Source organism: Anser cygnoides, chromosome 2 (assembly GCF_040182565.1).
Source record: "Anser cygnoides isolate HZ-2024a breed goose chromosome 2, Taihu_goose_T2T_genome, whole genome shotgun sequence".
Taxonomy (NCBI): domain Eukaryota; kingdom Metazoa; phylum Chordata; class Aves; order Anseriformes; family Anatidae; genus Anser; species Anser cygnoides.
The window spans coordinates 40,167,629-40,184,611 of NC_089874.1; the positions used below are offsets into that span (position 1 = coordinate 40,167,629).

General features: G+C 36.4%; 1 protein-coding gene and 1 long non-coding RNA gene across 15 annotated transcripts in view; one reads left to right on the plus strand and one right to left on the minus strand.

Annotated features, from left to right (window-relative positions):
* ZNF385D (zinc finger protein 385D) overlaps positions 1-16,983 on the minus strand; it is a 447,042-nt gene that overhangs the window by 308,135 nt on the left and 121,924 nt on the right. The gene's annotated exons all lie outside the window — the stretch shown is intronic.
* Positions 1-16,983, plus strand: part of LOC136790047 (uncharacterized) — a 62,273-nt gene that overhangs the window by 4,008 nt on the left and 41,282 nt on the right. For 7 of the 9 annotated variants that reach the window (XR_010829225.1, XR_010829227.1, XR_010829224.1 and 4 more), the window contains exons 3-4: positions 3,384-3,458; positions 12,693-12,755. The exons of 1 other annotated variant lie outside the window; for it this stretch is intronic. This is a non-coding gene — a long non-coding RNA (uncharacterized lncRNA). The remainder of the gene's footprint in view (positions 1-3,383; positions 3,459-12,692; positions 12,756-16,983) is intronic. One more of the 9 variants, XR_010829226.1, reaches the window with a different exon arrangement.

Genomic DNA, 16,983 nt, shown 5'->3' on the forward strand with positions numbered 1-16,983 from the left:
ACCCAAAATTTTAGACCATGTGACTAAGTGCACAGTCCAAACACTTCTTAAACTCCAACAGGCTTGGTGCAGTGACTACTTCCCTGGGGAGCCTGTTCCAGTGTGCAACCTGTGAGAAGAGGCTGACCCCCAGCTCCCCACACCTTCCTTTCAGGTAGCTGTAGAGAGCAATAAGGTCTCCCCTAAGCCTCCTCTTCTCCAGACTAAACAACCCCAGTTCCCTCAGCCACTCCTATAAGACTTGTGCTCCAGGCCCTTCACCAGCTTCATAGCCCTTCTCTGGCCCTAATCCAGTAGGAACTAGCATTCATTTAAAATCAAACTAAAAAACATGCAAAAATAAGTTTTATATTTTTTTCCCATATTAGACACATAGATCTAATAAACAGCTTATCAGAGGTGGCAAATCTGCTGATTTAATATGAGTGCTTTAAGATATTTTCCAGAGTGCTATCTAATCTTGTTCTAAACAATATTTTCCATCAGTTTCCTCTACTACTATCAAAAAAACTACATATCTTTCAGTACATCTGAGCTTTATCTAAGTCCACACTATCTGAACATCTCAGTCATTCATGGTTAGAAGTACAATCTTAAAGGCTCTTCTGAACTTCTTTCAAACTTATGCTGCTCAGATAGAATCGCCAATGGAAATATTATCACTTCCCTTCGCTTTTCTGTATTATCCTGCTTGGAAAGGATAGAAAACTTGAAGCCATTGCTCAGCTCCATAAGTAAAGCAGCAGGCTACACACAGGTACAAAGTGTAACTCCCAGGTGTTCCACAGACACTGCCAAGTCAAAACAATCTCTCAACACTCTTTGAAAGCAGTCTTCGTTTACAATAACAGTGATGGCTCAAGAGCCAACTATATCAAAGACTGCACCTCTGCAATTCACGTTTACACAGTATACCAGAGTTGGAGGCTGTCATGCTATTCAGGATGAAAATTAATTAACGAGGTGAATGCAAAACTGATATTCAAGAGCTGGAGTTAAAATGTAATCCTGAAGTAAAACACAACAACAAAAGCCAAAGAGTCTTGGCCAAAATTAGTAACGTTTCTCTATCATTAAAGAGACTTCATGTTAAAAATACAATATTGTAAGAAAGAGGTTACACATATTCTAACACCAACACTTAAGAATACAAACATTTATTCTAAAACCAAGGCAAGCCCTGCAAAGGCTGCAGTGAGCAGTCTGCAGGAGGACTTTGCCCTCCTCTCTGCACTATGAAAGCACAGGTGTCAGCTTGCAAAGGAAAAACACAGGCAACTCCTGCCCTTTCTTCTGCCCCCTATTCATTCTCCCCTTCAGAAAGCCTGATGACAGTCCATGGGGAATCCTTCTGGAAACAAGCTGAAAGGTCTGTTTCTGCCTGGGCTGGGGAAGACACAGTGTTTTCTTGGCCGGTCTCTTACCCTGTTTCACAGTCCAGCTACTATGTTCCCAGCGATAACCCAGGACTCTTTCACGACATGGCTTCAAGCCCTTTCATGAGGCTGTGCCTGGCCATTGCAGCACAAAAGCTTGCTAACCTCTGCAGAGGAACTAAATGTTTAATGGTTTGAGGACAAAGTTGCTTCCTTACATTCTGCAGCGAATCCCACTAAACCTAGTTTTGGTGCTGTAAGAGAGTAATTCTACTGTCAGAATTGTTCTCTTTCAGTAGATAAATAAGATTCCAGAGCTGTCAATCTGGCACTTCTTGCCAGCATTAAATTTATTTTTTAGGAAAGTTGTAACAAATATAACATGATCCAGTACTAACTCAATCATCCAGATTTTTGGCTCCTGTCATTCACACACTACGCTGCTATCAGATAGCTAGTTATGAAACTAGAATTTTAACCCTGAAGTTCCAAATGAGAATAACCTTATGGACATGGGAATAATCAAACCTAAAGTACAGCCTATTATACTGCTCTCCTGCCGGTCTAATTCTACAAATTACATTTATTTTTCATGCCCCTTACCAAGTGAAAAATATGACCTATGGGAAATAATATAAACATTGATTTCCTTGCAAAATGCTTCATATTTATTTTTGAATAACCACCAACTATTTTGCATTGGACTTTAACATTTTTGAGCCCCTTCCTGTCCGTCTTCCTTATTTCTGCAACTCCAGAAGATGATACACGTCTCCCCTAATCTTTGCCACCTCTTTTTTAAGCATGCTGCAGTTTATTATTAGAGAAATGTGTCCTGTTAATGACATGGGAGATTGAAGCCAGTCAGTAAGAGAGGGTAAACCAAAAGTAACATCCAAACTAGAAGAATTCAGCAGAAGTCAGTAAGACACACAGATGTGCTTGGAGCATCCTCAGCTGTCTCCAGCTCTCACTATATGTATATGAGGAGGCAGAAGTAGTTGAAGCCTCTAGGTGTTTTTACCATCTCTATGGCCATGCAGAAATGAAGTGCAAGATGCTGTAATGTACATATGCAAACATTCTCTGTTAAAACCAGACAATTATTCCTAGTGCCTTCCATTTTCCTCAAGGAAATTCATAAATCACCTCTTGCCTTATCAACTGCCAACACAAATTGTGCCAAAGGTTATGGAAATCAACAGAAGGGTATCTGATGTCCAGTCAAGTCTATTACACCTTCCCTGTGAAATCTTTAATTTCTAAGCTGGGTCTGTTTCTGATTTAACACTGAAGTAGTTTTGTTGTCATAATAGCTGAAAAATCACTGCATCAACAATCCAATTAATATTTTTGCACTGCAAATTAAACACAGAAAAATGCAATTTGTCTTTCAGAAGCCAAGGCAATGTATGAGCCCATAATTCATAATTTCTTCATCTTTATTGTAAGCTCCCAGATGCAAATATATTTGTATATATCACAATACATGTTGGATCAGTTAAAGGTAAAAACTAGATGTATTTTGATTTTGATATTGTCATTAAGCATGGACTCAGAATGTCTTATCTACACTGCTAAGCATATTCATTTTAAAATAGTGGGATGTAAAAGGAGAAAAATAGTAAGAGTTTTTAGTTCCTTTGAAAATCTGATAACTGTTTCTCCTAATGCACTTAACAAGAGAAAGGCCCTGTGGAAAAAAGACAAAACTAAACATGGGTTCATGAAATTAAGCAGCGGTGTTGTATGATGTGTGCCACAAGGCACAAATGCAAGGTACCACTTGTCAGCAGCCGGCCTTTACAAACTTTTAGTGTTGATCTTGGAGTTCATAAATATTTCAAATCTATTATTTTTCAGCATGTCAAAGCCCTAAAAAATAGTCAGAGCTTTAAATAATGCCAAGTACTTCTTGTTGCAATGACAGGGTGACTCTAGAGAATGCCTGTATCTGCTTGCTTCCTGGCCCTACAACATATGCTCATATTTGGTCCTTTTGACTAGATCTATGTACCTGTACCTTTTTTACACTGAGACTCCTTGCAAAAGGGAGCTGCTATTACGGCGGCAGCACTTGTAGTAAGTACTCTTTTCTTTGCTTTACTGATAGCCCAGAAGGGAAAAAAAAATAAAAAGTCATGCAAAGTCATATATAAGTAGTATCTTTCGAGATACATATATATATATATTTAATTATCAGCTACTATGGCTTATATTGATTAACTTCCTGTGTTTATTAACCATGTCTTCATGTTTTTACATTGCTAGCAAGCTTTAATTACTGTTTATGGGCAGGCATACATTGAGTTAAAAAGAAATACTAGAACCAAATGTAAAATTAGACCTCAGAGAATTTATGTCTGACCTAAGCTGATCATTATTTATGGTATTACAGTTAAGTGAAGAGCTTATTACACTCTGGCATGTCATTATAAGCAGTAAAAGCAGGCTTCAAACTAAGAATCTTACATATAGCTATTAAATGGGAAAAAATATAGAGCATTCCTTATCTTCTAGACATGTTATGAGTATCATTGGTCAAAGAAAGTAAAAAAAGGCCTAATATAGTACTTGAAAGCATTCCTAATCCTTTACTTAACCTTTATTATTTAAGCTTTGTAAATTAACAATATCCTAAGTGTACTGAAAATTGACAAAATAATAATGGACATTGTTGCTTACTCCATCTACCAGACAATCTTTAAGTACTGTACAGATGGGCTTCCTAGAATAGTCAGTGGTCATAACCACCATGCCTGTAACAAAATGGAAAACCACAGAGCAATTTAAAAACAGATGGACCTATAATTTTCCTGACATAAGATCATCCAGGGCACAGATGTCTGTCACTATAATCATTAAACAGGCAGTAATGATGGAGAAGATTACAAAAATATTTGAATTCAACATTTCATTATATTTCATATTAATTCTGTACCTTTTCACAAACCAACAAGAGAATTACCCTCTCTTAGGGTATCAGCCTTCCCATTTCTAAGTAGATTCCCTTATCAAGGGATTAAAGGGGATTAATGTTTTCTGCCTAGAAATAAAAAGCTAGGATTTTGCTCAGCTCTAAATGATTCTTATTTATGCTGATATTTAGCTACAAAAGTCCCTCCTAGTTGTACAGTACTTGGTGAATGTTAGTGCAAAGACCATGAAATAAATCACAAAGAACCATGTGTGTATATGTAGATATACATCAGCAACTATATCCTTAAATCAACAACAACAAAAAAAGCATGCAGTAAACAAAGAAGTCTTCTCCTTTATGCAGGTTTGCCTGAGGTTTTTGGTTTACTGTGTTCACTGCAGGGAACCTTCTTTACAGAGTGCACTACCAGGGAACATACCTAAGTCAGTTCAGCTGTCCATCATTTTGACTGTTGGAATCACCACCAGATGATGGCTGGACATCTGAACTTGCAGCACATCACACTTCACTGGCAGCCTGATAGTTTCACTTCTGTGAGTGCTTAAAGCAGTTTCAATTTGCTGTTGCTGCTAAATCCCAGGGCTCTGTGGGACTGTCTGCTGCACTAATGCAGAGTGTAAGATCAGCTAGGGAAAACGCCCTCAAAAAATGTTGACAGAGGTGGAAGATTTCTATTGAATTAATAATCCATTTCACCTCATTTCAATAGTTTTCTTCCTTTCTTTCCTTCTTCCCTTCTTTTTTATTTTTTAAATAAACTAATGGTGTTTGTATCAAAGCTAATGGATAACAGTGTTCTCAGATAAGTACCCCAGCACATCATACATCACAGAGGAACCAGAGCACAACGAGAGTGCCATTGCAGTGGATGTAGAATAAAATCAGATGACAGAGCAAAAACCAGACTATAGTTACAATTAACAGAATACTGGAGATCTTAAAATATCCAGTAGCCCATAACCAAATCAAACAAAGAAAAAAAGAACCTATCTTGGCATATAGAGGAATAGTCAAATTTAAGAAAGACCTACAGTACTCTGTAATCATGTTGAATCAACATCTTAACCTCATAAATCTCAGCATAACCACAGATCAAGTCAGATTGCACAACAGCCACTGTCAACTTAATTTCTTTCCACTTTCTGGAAGAAATTTATTTCACTTCCTTAAAAAGAGCTTTGATACTCAGCATAAGGAAGAAATGTAATTATTCCTCACACTGAATAAATCAAAGCAATTTAGCAAGGGAATGATGAAAAAATCCATACTAAATTATTCTATAACATTTTTTTTTAATTATTATTATTTTTTCAATCATTTTGCTCAAATATGAAAGAAGGGAAAAGGTGTATGTACTTGTCAGTTGTACCAAGAAATCCCTAAGCTTAATTAAATGGTTATCTCAGAAAAGCTGTTTTACTATATGTAATTTTTAGTTGTGCAGTAGGCATCCTGAGAGACTTCTCTAAATACAGAATCTATATCACAGAAATACAGCTGTTACCACACATCAATATATTGGAATCTACTGAAGTAGAAAATATAAGGATCATACAGGACAGGAAACGGTGAAGAATGTGGATAGAAGAACTATCCCATTACCATTAAAATGTGGTAACATTTTATTCTGCAGTAATATTGAAGCCATTACTTATCCTTCATCTGTGGTATAAGTGAGCAGGTCTATACTCTTACAGCTGCAAAGGATCTCCTGAATTTGGAATGAAAGCTCTCCACAGTCTTCTGACTGCAAGAAATGTACTCACTGTATCAAAGCCTGCCTGCCGGACACTCTGAACTGGCCAGAACTTGGTGTCAACATTTAAAGTCTTAAAAAATAGTCTAGCTTTATTTCTAAAATGCAAAGAATTTACAAATCTCCCCCAAATCCAATAGGACCAAAGGGCTTTAACTGGTATCTGAAAAAGTACATGCTTCTTCCGTCCAGACATGGGTGCAGAAATTCGAAATTGAATAAACAGAAATTTTGTTTAACAGAGACAGGATTTCATCCCTAGTTGCTGTTTTTGTTTGTTTGTTTGTTTGTTTTCTTTCTTCAAAACCCTTAGGAAGCTGTTTAACTGGGACAATTCAGGCACTCCGCAACTATGGGAAAAAACGTTTCTAAAATAGGAAGCAAAGTAATAATTTTTAAAGCAGCCACCACACTCTAAGTACAGTCAACAGTTTATACTAATTTTAAAAGTATAGATGACTTTCTGCATTGTACAAGAATCTTGACAGAAGGCAAAGATGTGACCTTCTGCATAACATCCTTTCTGAAAACATAACTGCTTCCACAGACATGGTGTGAAGTGCTGTTAGTCACGATCTTAGTTTCAACACCATACCATAAATTCCCAGTGTCCCATTAGGGGCACTCACTCCATTTTCTTTTAACCAGAATAAAGCAGTTACAACTTTAAATCTGTTCATGCTTAAAACAAAAACACACAAAATATCCTTCACCTTTTTTGTTCCTCTCTGGCAAATATTGCTAAACCACGTGGCTCTCTGCACAATCTGTTATCTACAGTTTCTTCATATTCTTCAGTTCTGGATGACACGCTGGACATAGTGATGCACGATGAGTATTACAGACATATTGAACAATTCATCCTGCTTCCCTGCAACTAATTACTGACATACTGGAATTGACAGCTCTGTAATCCATTCTAATCTACCTTTTTAAATTGTATTAAGTAGAGATTGAAGGCCTTCGATATTTTTATTTTTTTGTAATGTTGCAAATTGTGGAACTGCAGTTGTATCAACTTTCCCTTTAAAAGATTCCTCTGTATGTCCAAACCCCACAAAGAGTAAGACATCAAATTTAAAATGACAGCTGAAAATGTCTTGTCTGATTTGCTGAAGTTCTCACTGACACATCTGATTTGCTGAAGTTGTGACTGAAATTTATCGGCAGTCCTGACAACATTCTCCTATAGTTCAAAAAGCTCTGCAGTAGCACTAACAAAACACCTCTTGGGTATCCCGCCTCAACAGAGATGTATGGCAGGCAATTCAGAAATGCAGTTCTCACGGTAAGCCAGTCATGGTCAGCTGTTCCTCCATATTCCCAATGTAATAACAGTCCACAGAAATCAATGTGATTTCTGATATGTGGACTCTATTTGGAGGGAAAACAAGCAAGCAAACAGACTCCACAAAATAAACAAAAGCCCACCTCGCTCATTAAATTATACCTAGAGTTGGGAAAGAAGAAACAAAAAGAAGTTTAAACCTACAAAAAGGTAACTCCACAAACCCCTGAGGATACCTATGCTGCAAGGCAGGCATGACATATGCTGGGCATCTCCCTCAGCAGTCCCATGCCACCCCTGCTGCGCAGAGCCGGCATCAGCCTTACAGCCCTCTGCCCACCAGGAACCCAGGCACCCCCAGCCTGGGTGTCCCTGGCTGTGAGACATGCACTGCACAAGGTGTAAACCCAGCTCTCACCTTGATCTTTCCATATGGGTTTATAAAATTCCCGTTTCAAAACAATGTGCTGACCTCCTCTGACTGGCATATTTTAGATGGCTACAAAACAGGCTGCGAATTTGTAGAACTCAAGATCAGAAAAACAGTTCTAGAAGAACACATTTCTTACTAGCAGTTAATACAAATTAGTTCTTTTACAAAAACAAATACTGAAATAATATTCCATTACACTGATATGCAGTAGCATACTTCAGATTTTTCAGACAATTACCTTAAAGACTTTCTACTCTGCCCAAATTAATATGAGCACATTCAGAAAATTAACTAGCTATCTAGGCTAGGTGCTTTCTGGAAATGAACAAGACTGACATTCTGCACTACAAAAGCAGATATTGTTTTTCACCTCTTGAGAGATGATAATGTATTTCTTGTGCTTTCACAACATAGTTTACTGAGTTTGCAAAAGGACTAGAAGTTTGATGGTATGGGTAAGGTTATTTTAGTCTACTAAACTAATAGGAGTAATAACACAACTTCCAGTATATTTACACAGATTTCAGTTTCATAATACAGTAGAGAGTGGAACGGGTAAAATTGCAACTCTAACAGTATTTATAAAAACATACTAATAAATGATTCCCAAAACAAAAGGGTTAAATCCTGTAACAATTCAGCATCTACACGATCTTCCCAATTGGATCACGAATTTTGTTGTAGACAATCAGAGCTCAAATCTATCTTTAAACTTTAAAAATCCATTACTGCTCCCCAGCGATAAATTGCTAATTGAAACAGTTGGGTTGGTGCACAAATAACACTGACGGTAGATAGCCTCCAAGCTCTCAAAAACATGGAAGCCTTTAAGCTTCAGCACTTTAACATAGTCTCTGGAGACCCAATATAGAAAATCACCATAAAAACAAACAAACAGTGCTAGCTTCAATTGCTCCTCAGCAGAACTCTTTCAAGCCCCATACTATGAAAGTTTCTTGTGCCTGGTGCTCTTACAACAGCCACTCAGGGGTTGGGAGCATGTTATTAGGTTTAATTTCCCCATGTAGAAAAACTAGTTCTGCAGTTGCTACTATAATTTAAACTTATGGTGGCAGGCTTTTAACTTCTGCATTTTAACACTGCCTGGATTCATAAACAACTATGCAAAGCAAAAATCACTATTTTTATCTCATGTATCAGTGAGTCATGAAAAAAAAATAAATAAAAAGATACTAGATGCATTCTTTCCACCACTTTCTTTCCAATAAATTTAAATTCCCTCCTGATCTTGACATGTGAATACATGTGCTTAAATAATTTCAGTGTCCAACAACACAAAACAGGAAATACTTCAGAACTGTACTGTCTTTTTTTAATTGTTTCATAGTCTGTATTAAATTGCTGTGAAGTCTCTGCATAGTCACCCTTGTTCAAATTTTTAAAGAAGCAAAAGTAGCTTGCCTCAGCTTTGGAATGAAATAAGCGTATGATACTTCTCAGCTTTATGTTGAAGCTACACCTCTAAAGATATGCATCTTTTCTTAGCCTGTCTATTCAACTCATCTCAACATCTGTTATACATGCTATAGTGCCCTCTCATGGATACAAAACACTTAACAAGAGAAGGAGTGACTACCAAAACTGTGTTATCACATCATTTCATCAGATTCCTAATGGGTTAATTAAAAAGATATAACAAGGGAAGATTTCAGAAAATAGCTGACTGCTAACTGAAATCATTCATTACCCAAAGTGTTCAGCTTTGTATTCAGATTCATTACTGAACCCACAGAATTTTAGGTAAAGAAAGTGTTTGAAAGTGACCAAAATGGATCAAATTCATCACCATAACTCTCTCAAGCCTTTCTACCCTCTTCTTAGACTGTCTTCAGATATAGTCCCAGACTCTTTCATTTCACACTCATGGGCAGTGTTACACAACACATCCCGCTTATGTTCATTGCTGGGAGACACTCCAGTAACTCTTCCAGCAACAAGTTATATAGATACAGTTACTTTGGAGAAATCAATAAATTTGTCTTTTGAAAACTCAGCTTCTTAAAGTACTGGAAGGAATAAAAAATCCCAGTAAGAAAACAGATTGTATTTATCAAAACTGTGCAAACAGTTGTGATGAACAAACAATGCATCCAAGTGCTTAAATACTATTTATTATTTTATCCAGAGAAGAAAATCTGTAAGTAGAATTTCTTAGAACCCTGTATGAGAAAAAATAGCAACAATCTACAAATGACTAAACACAGCCAAAACATTCATGTAAAGGACTAATGCCTTTAAATTAAATTAAAGGCTTAATAATTCTAGAACAAAACAAAGCTATACTTGTACAAAAGATTGTTAACTTGGATTAAGTAGCAGACAAACACTGGTTTGGCCCCTTTCCTAGACTGCATACATTGTACCCATCATTGACCACCCAAATATCTACAAAAGGGGATAACTTTTTAGAAACATCAAATAAAAGTGTTTAAATGCATTTTTTGGCTGTAATGCAATAGTAGATTTGTTAGAAGACAAAAAGCACAGGAATTTGTAAGTACTCAGTTTCTATTGGACTAAATTTAGTAAGGAAGTGTTTGAAAATACTGAAACATTTAACAAAACAAATGGAAAGCTCTGACAATCATCACAAACCACTGAAAATCAAACAAAGAGCTCTATAAAGCAACTATTACAGGCTTGATCAAAATAATAAACCATCTGTAGATGTGCAGATGATAAAGTGTTTTCCTGTAATCTGAAACTATTCCAATAATTTGTGTTATTATAAAACCATGACAAATTGGGTGGTACTAAAGGTAGAAAAAAAAAGTGACGGTTTTCAGTTACAAATCAATTATTACAATAATGACAATTATTATTATTTGGATAACATTGTCTATACTGCATACTTAAAGCAACTCTCATCACATGCAGAATCGGAAGTATTTTCAAAATTCTGTTTTGTTGTTCTGGAAATTAAATGTTTCTAACACGATAACAGAAATAGATCTAATTACTCCACTGTTTAAGGACAGAACATATGGAATTGGACTAATTTTTTGTCATTTGAGTAGGCTGTGAAATGACAAACAGCTGGAAAGGTACAGGATATTTTGGTCACAATTTAAACCACTGTCAGAATGTAACACCTGCAAATTTGTGTACGGTTATTCATTGTGCTATTTTCCGCGTTCTGTTTTGGCATACTATACAGTTAAAGCACCACACACATACACATATATCCCATTTGTGCGTGTGTCTGCATGTATACAGTGTGAAATACTACAACATTTAGCAAAATTTGTAAAAATACAAATTCAATACTGATTCAATATTGAATACAATATTCACTTTAAACACTGAAAATGACAGCTTGGACCACAAAGTCAATTGTCTTCATTCCTAGAATCAGTTAAAATCAGGAAAAAGCAACACTCAGCTCTATACCTGTTTTCTCACAGACAAGAAGCTTTTGCTACTGTTTGCTTCTGAGAAATATTCTGCAAGTTTATCAGAGACAGTGAAAGTGAACTGCCTATGACTTCTTATGTTATGAGTTATGAGTTCTTATTTAAAAAGATACTTTGTAACATAGAATATTCTGAGTTGAAAGGGACCCACATGGATCATCAAGTCCAACTCCTGGCTCCACAAAGAACCACCCAAAAATCAGACCATGTGTCTGAGAGCATTGTCCAAATGCTTCTTGAACTCCAGCAGGCTCAGTGCTTTGACCACTGCCCTGGGGAGCCTGTTCCAATGCCCAACCATCTTCTTGGTAAAAAACCTTTCCCTAACATCCAGCTTGACCCTCACCTGTCCCAGCTCCATGCCGTTCCCTCAAGTTCTGTCAGTTCCCAGAGAGCAGAGCTCAGCACCTGCCCCTCCGCTCCCCTCGTGAGGGAGCTGCAGGCTGCCATGAGGCCTCCCCTCAGCCTGCTCTGCCCTGGGCTGAACAAACCAAGGGACCTCAGCTGCTGCTCAGATGTATTGCCTTTGGACCCTTCACCATCTTCACAGCCCTCCTTTGGAGGCTCTCTAACAGTTTTATATCCTTCTCATACTGCGGTGCACAAAACTGCACGCAGCACTCGAGATGAGGCCGCACCACCACAGAGCAGAGCGGGACAATCCCTTCTCCTAACCAGCCAGCAGTGCTGTGCCTGATGCACCCCAGGGTACAGTTGGCCCTTTTGGCTGCCAAGGCACACTGCTGGCTCATATTCAACTTGTCGTTGTCAATTTGCCAGCATAACAAATTGAAGCATTAGTATGATAAGGAAAATAACTTTAATAATAGTAAAGAATTTCTTGTCTCAGACTTGAAATGGGGAAAATACAACTAATGTCAAGGCATGACTATTTTTTGAAGTATTTCTATGGTTTTCTTTTCTAGACTCAAATAGAAAAAGGTTGCAGCAGGCAGCTAAATATAAAGTAAAAGGTAGTGAAAAAGTTAAAATGAACACTTGTATTTAATTCTGTATTCAGAAGCCAAAACCAAACTCAATTAAAAACCCTCTTTCTATCTTGCATGAAAACCAACCATTCTTGGAAACAGGATCAGATAACTTGGTGAAAGTTCAGATATGACAAATAAACCTTTATATTCTAGTGAAAAGTACACTATGACTAGTCACATGTAGTAGATGCATTTCTAATTAATTGAAAAAAGAACGAAGTTCTCTGCCATTCATATGCTTTCAAGATAAAACATACAAGGCAAGGATTTCCCTTTCATGTATCAAGAATATCAAGTATTAATATGAAATTATGTAAAGCACTGTAGCTTAAATGTATTTCTATATACATAAAAACTGTATATTGCTGAGCTTTTATTCATTTCATATGAGCATATTTAATTTGTTCTTCAAAAATAACTCAAGGAAGTCCTGATAAATTACATGATGAATTTTATCCTATTTATCCTGCAGGTTGGTGGCAAGGGCAGCTGGAAAAGTAAAGGGAAAGAGTAAAGAACATATTAGCCCAAGAAGGTATGAATCCTGCTTTTTAAGACTCTGCTTCAAAGAATTTTCTCAGAAGCAGTACTTACAGACCATTCTTTTGTCCTTTAATGTTGGAGATCAAATTTCTAGCACAAGGCAACAGATTGCAACCTGCTGCAGATACTGGAGCTCAGCTGGTTCTCCATAAGACATTAATTCCTAATGAAAACATTTCCCACAAACAGACAGGAAACCATATAAGACATCAAATGTCTCATAATTGACATGTGGATTTGTTGTGTGGGAACAGAGTGTCACAGTTATTATTTGGTCTTGCACATGCATTTAATTAAATTTGGAGATGAAGGTAAAAGGAGAAGTAGTATTTATATAAAATGCTGGTCATCTGTACTAAGTGCTGAATTTAGTCGAGAAACAAATGAACTTCGATTCTAGGCCACAAAATATCATATACAGCAAGCTTATTAGGAGATTACTAACGATTAGTACAATTCTCCAGATTTGATACCAATTCCCTTATTGTCTCCTTGGTGTCCCTTCAAAACTGAATTTCACAGAAAAACATTATCTTAAAGCTAACGTATTTACCATCTACTAGTAGCACTCAAGGTAAACGCTTTCTACCACAAAAAAAAGAACAACTTTGAAAACATCTTTAAGTGCACAGAGCAAGCAATACCTTGGCAAAACTTTGAAGTGTTCCATGGAAAGAAAGTATCAAGTGACTTCTTGTAAACCATGACCTATCCCTCACATGTCATTCATACTGAAAATGTAAAAAACAAACCAGGAAAGTCAGTTCAGCAGGGAGTTCCTCTTACCTTTCAAAATCAGACTCAGTTTAATTCTTATCCTGTTCCTTTTTCTGTAATGTGTCTTATTTGAATTGCTGCGGTGGGTTAAGAAACATTCTGGAAATATTTGCAGATAACTAGCTTAAACCCCCAAATAAGGAGCTTTAGTTGCTTTATTTTTAAACTACATGCTGCCTCTAGGAATTTTTACACGATTTCTGTTAGCTACACAAGAAAAGCAATTCTTGAGCACATACTTCTGAGAAGTTAGATGCTAGATGTATTAAGAGAGATATCATAGCATAGCTAAAACAGAAATGTAGCCTACATTTCATAAAAGCCTTTCCTTAAAACAATGATGATACAAGAGTATTAATAGGAGGTAATAGACATGCAACAGGAACAACAAACTATGAGCCTGAAATGAACCCTGCCAGAAGATTAAAATGCCTGCAGAATAAGAAATTCTTGTATTTGTCTATATATAAAATTTCTACTACCCTTACAGCAGCTGTTACACAAAAGTGATTGCTAGTAAACAAAATAAAACACTTCAACTGCCACATGTAGTCTTATGTCATCCTTGAAATTTGATGGGGCAAGTAATAACATCATATTCACAAAAACATATTCAGAATGAAATAACCCGGGGAAAACCTTTGAGGAACAGGGCAAAAATACGTGGACTCCTACGAACCCACTTGCTCAGAACTGCTGCTAAGAAATCTCTGGTGGCACAAGACAACAGCAATCTTTACCAGAGAAGTTTATCAAATCCCTTTGTAATCAGGAGTAATATTGGCCAGGAGTTATTAGCATATGGGTCATCAAAGATTCTCTTTCTTGGGGCTTAGCATTTTAGCTCTGTAAAGCTAAAGCTGAGCCAAAACAGCACTTTCAAGCTGTTACCTTTTACGCTGGAAATGCATCTACTATTCTGCAATTAGACTGCTGCTGCAATTAGTGGAGGAAATTAAATCTGCTACTTTTTTTTTTTTAGGGGGGGGGGCAGTACTTATATTGCTATCAGTTACTTTAAGCACATTTAAATTCAAGTAATAACAATTCAACATTCCTTCTTCACTTCTTCCTTATGTTCTGAAAATAAATAAATAAATAAAATCTGGACTTCTCTTTTTTTTCTTTTTCTTTTTTTTTGTCACAGATTAGTTGGTTTTAGACAACACGAAAACAGATGACTTTATCCTCAAAGCAACGTAGTGCTAAATTTCAGACTATCAAGCTTCTTTTGATCCTTTCAAATGATAGGACTAGAAAACAGAACTATTAAGAACTTGAGCTGTCAAAAAATGCTAGATTTGTATTTCATTTTAATATAGCCTGGCTGGTACCTTAATATAATACATCTGTAAACCCACAAGAAACTCAGCTCAGGCTAGAAGCCACACTACAAGTTAGCATCTAATACAAGCAATGCTATAAAGTCACATTTAGAAAACCAATCAAGTCCTGCTTCAGAGTTTTTATTCACTATCTGTAACTATGATTATGGTAAGAAAAGCGAGAATATCTGATGGCACATTCAACAAGGTAACCAGCTACAATAGCTGTTTGGTTTTGTTAGGTACATATTCTCCTAGTGAAAAAAGACAATATGGTTTCAGAGAAAGAAGCATTCTTTTCTATCTTGGCTAGCATTCAAAATAAATAAATAAGTAAAATTAAGTACTAAATCTAGAAACTTTATAGCAAAGGCAATAGAATAATAGCAGAGGCAGTTTTCTCAGCCAAAGTAGTACAATGCCAACCACAGTCATGACTGCATCCTACAGTAATGGCTGTAAAACATAGCTTTCTCTTCCGTCCAGAACTCTGTTTGCAGTGCTGCTATTTAAGCCAGTTACTTATCAGAACATACAGCCCAGAGTACACATTTTGGAAATCACTGACCTATCACAAAAAGTCCTATTTGTTTGGATTTTTATGGGTTTGTACATCCACATCGCTAAGACTGACTTAGAATTAATCTAACCTAGTAAGCATGCTGAAGGTAGCAGAACAACAGTGCAGCTGTCAAGACAATATAGAAGCTTATAATGGAAAATAAATCCCTGCAATGCCATCATCACATAGATTTTTTCAGAGAATACACACTTGGTGTTATATTCTGTGCTCAAAACAGAATCTCCATTAAGGGTATCTAATACTAAAAAGAGAGTTTATCTCCAAATATGTGGTTTAACAGTCTGCAGGCAAGAAGTTGCTCTTGCCCTAAAGATGTCTGTTTAAATCCTACTCAGAAAGTGATCTTGTCACTTTTTTTTTTTGCCTTTCCAGACCAAGACTTTTCAAAGCAGTGAATTACTTATAAATTCTTGAATGCCAAAAGAAAAATAATATGAATATCAGATAATCTGTAAATAATAGTCCAGCCAGCTGACGAGACACAAAGGAAAAAGGATCAATAACCCATTTGGCAGACTTTCCACACCTACTTACAGGGCAGCGTGAAGATGGGATTCATTTTATTTCCTATTACTAAACGCTTCATTCGGCATCAACTCTTTGAAACACCAAGATCTAATGCAAAATGCATAATCATCACCAACTGATGCAAGTTTTTAATTAAAACTTCTGTATCATTCATTTATTGAGTATAAATAGAAAATACATCAACTAAACTATCTAAGAGTACAACTTGGTAAAAGAGAATAAAAACTATCTTTGTTACTTGCTTGGAATACTGTCCAAGAGCTGCTACATTTACCAGCGCATACAATCCCTGTTTCAGGTACAGTAAACAGGAACAATGCTTAAGGAAAGAAAGTAGCTGCTGAGATTTTATTTTTTTATTTGCAGTCTTTCCCTTTCTTGTATCCTGCGGTTCTGAGCACTACAATGAAATCTGTTTTTCTTCCTGTGGACTTCTGCCTCAGATTGAAAGCTCACTGAGGCCACTGTAATACCTGACCAATCAGTGATTTGAAAGAAAATTACAAAAAGTCATTCTAGTCCAAATATATTCTCTTGCTCCAAAAGCAATATATAAGCAACATCATTATTTTCAGTTAACTGTTTCTCAAGAGGTCATTGATTTTTCCAGCTCTCCAAAACCCATACCCCATATTTTAACATTAAGTGAAGGTATTACCTGCACAACAGAAGAGGAATTCACATGGGGCAAAGAATTTCCTTTCCCTCTTCATGGATGTATAACCTGTAGCAATAATCTCTAATCATTAAAATCTATGTATGTTTTATTTTTGTATAACCTTTTATTTGATTAGAAAGCTTTTCTACTAACTAGGTATATCACACATCAAGCAGTAGACAAGGAGTGAACACATTACACGACCATCAAAGCAAAAACCATTAATATGCAACTGTATTTCTAAACCTTTTGATAAATGCAATATTTAGAGTAAATAATCTCTTTCATTTGCCAGAATATCACACTTACATATAATTAAAATAAAGGGAGATTTATATTAACACAAACT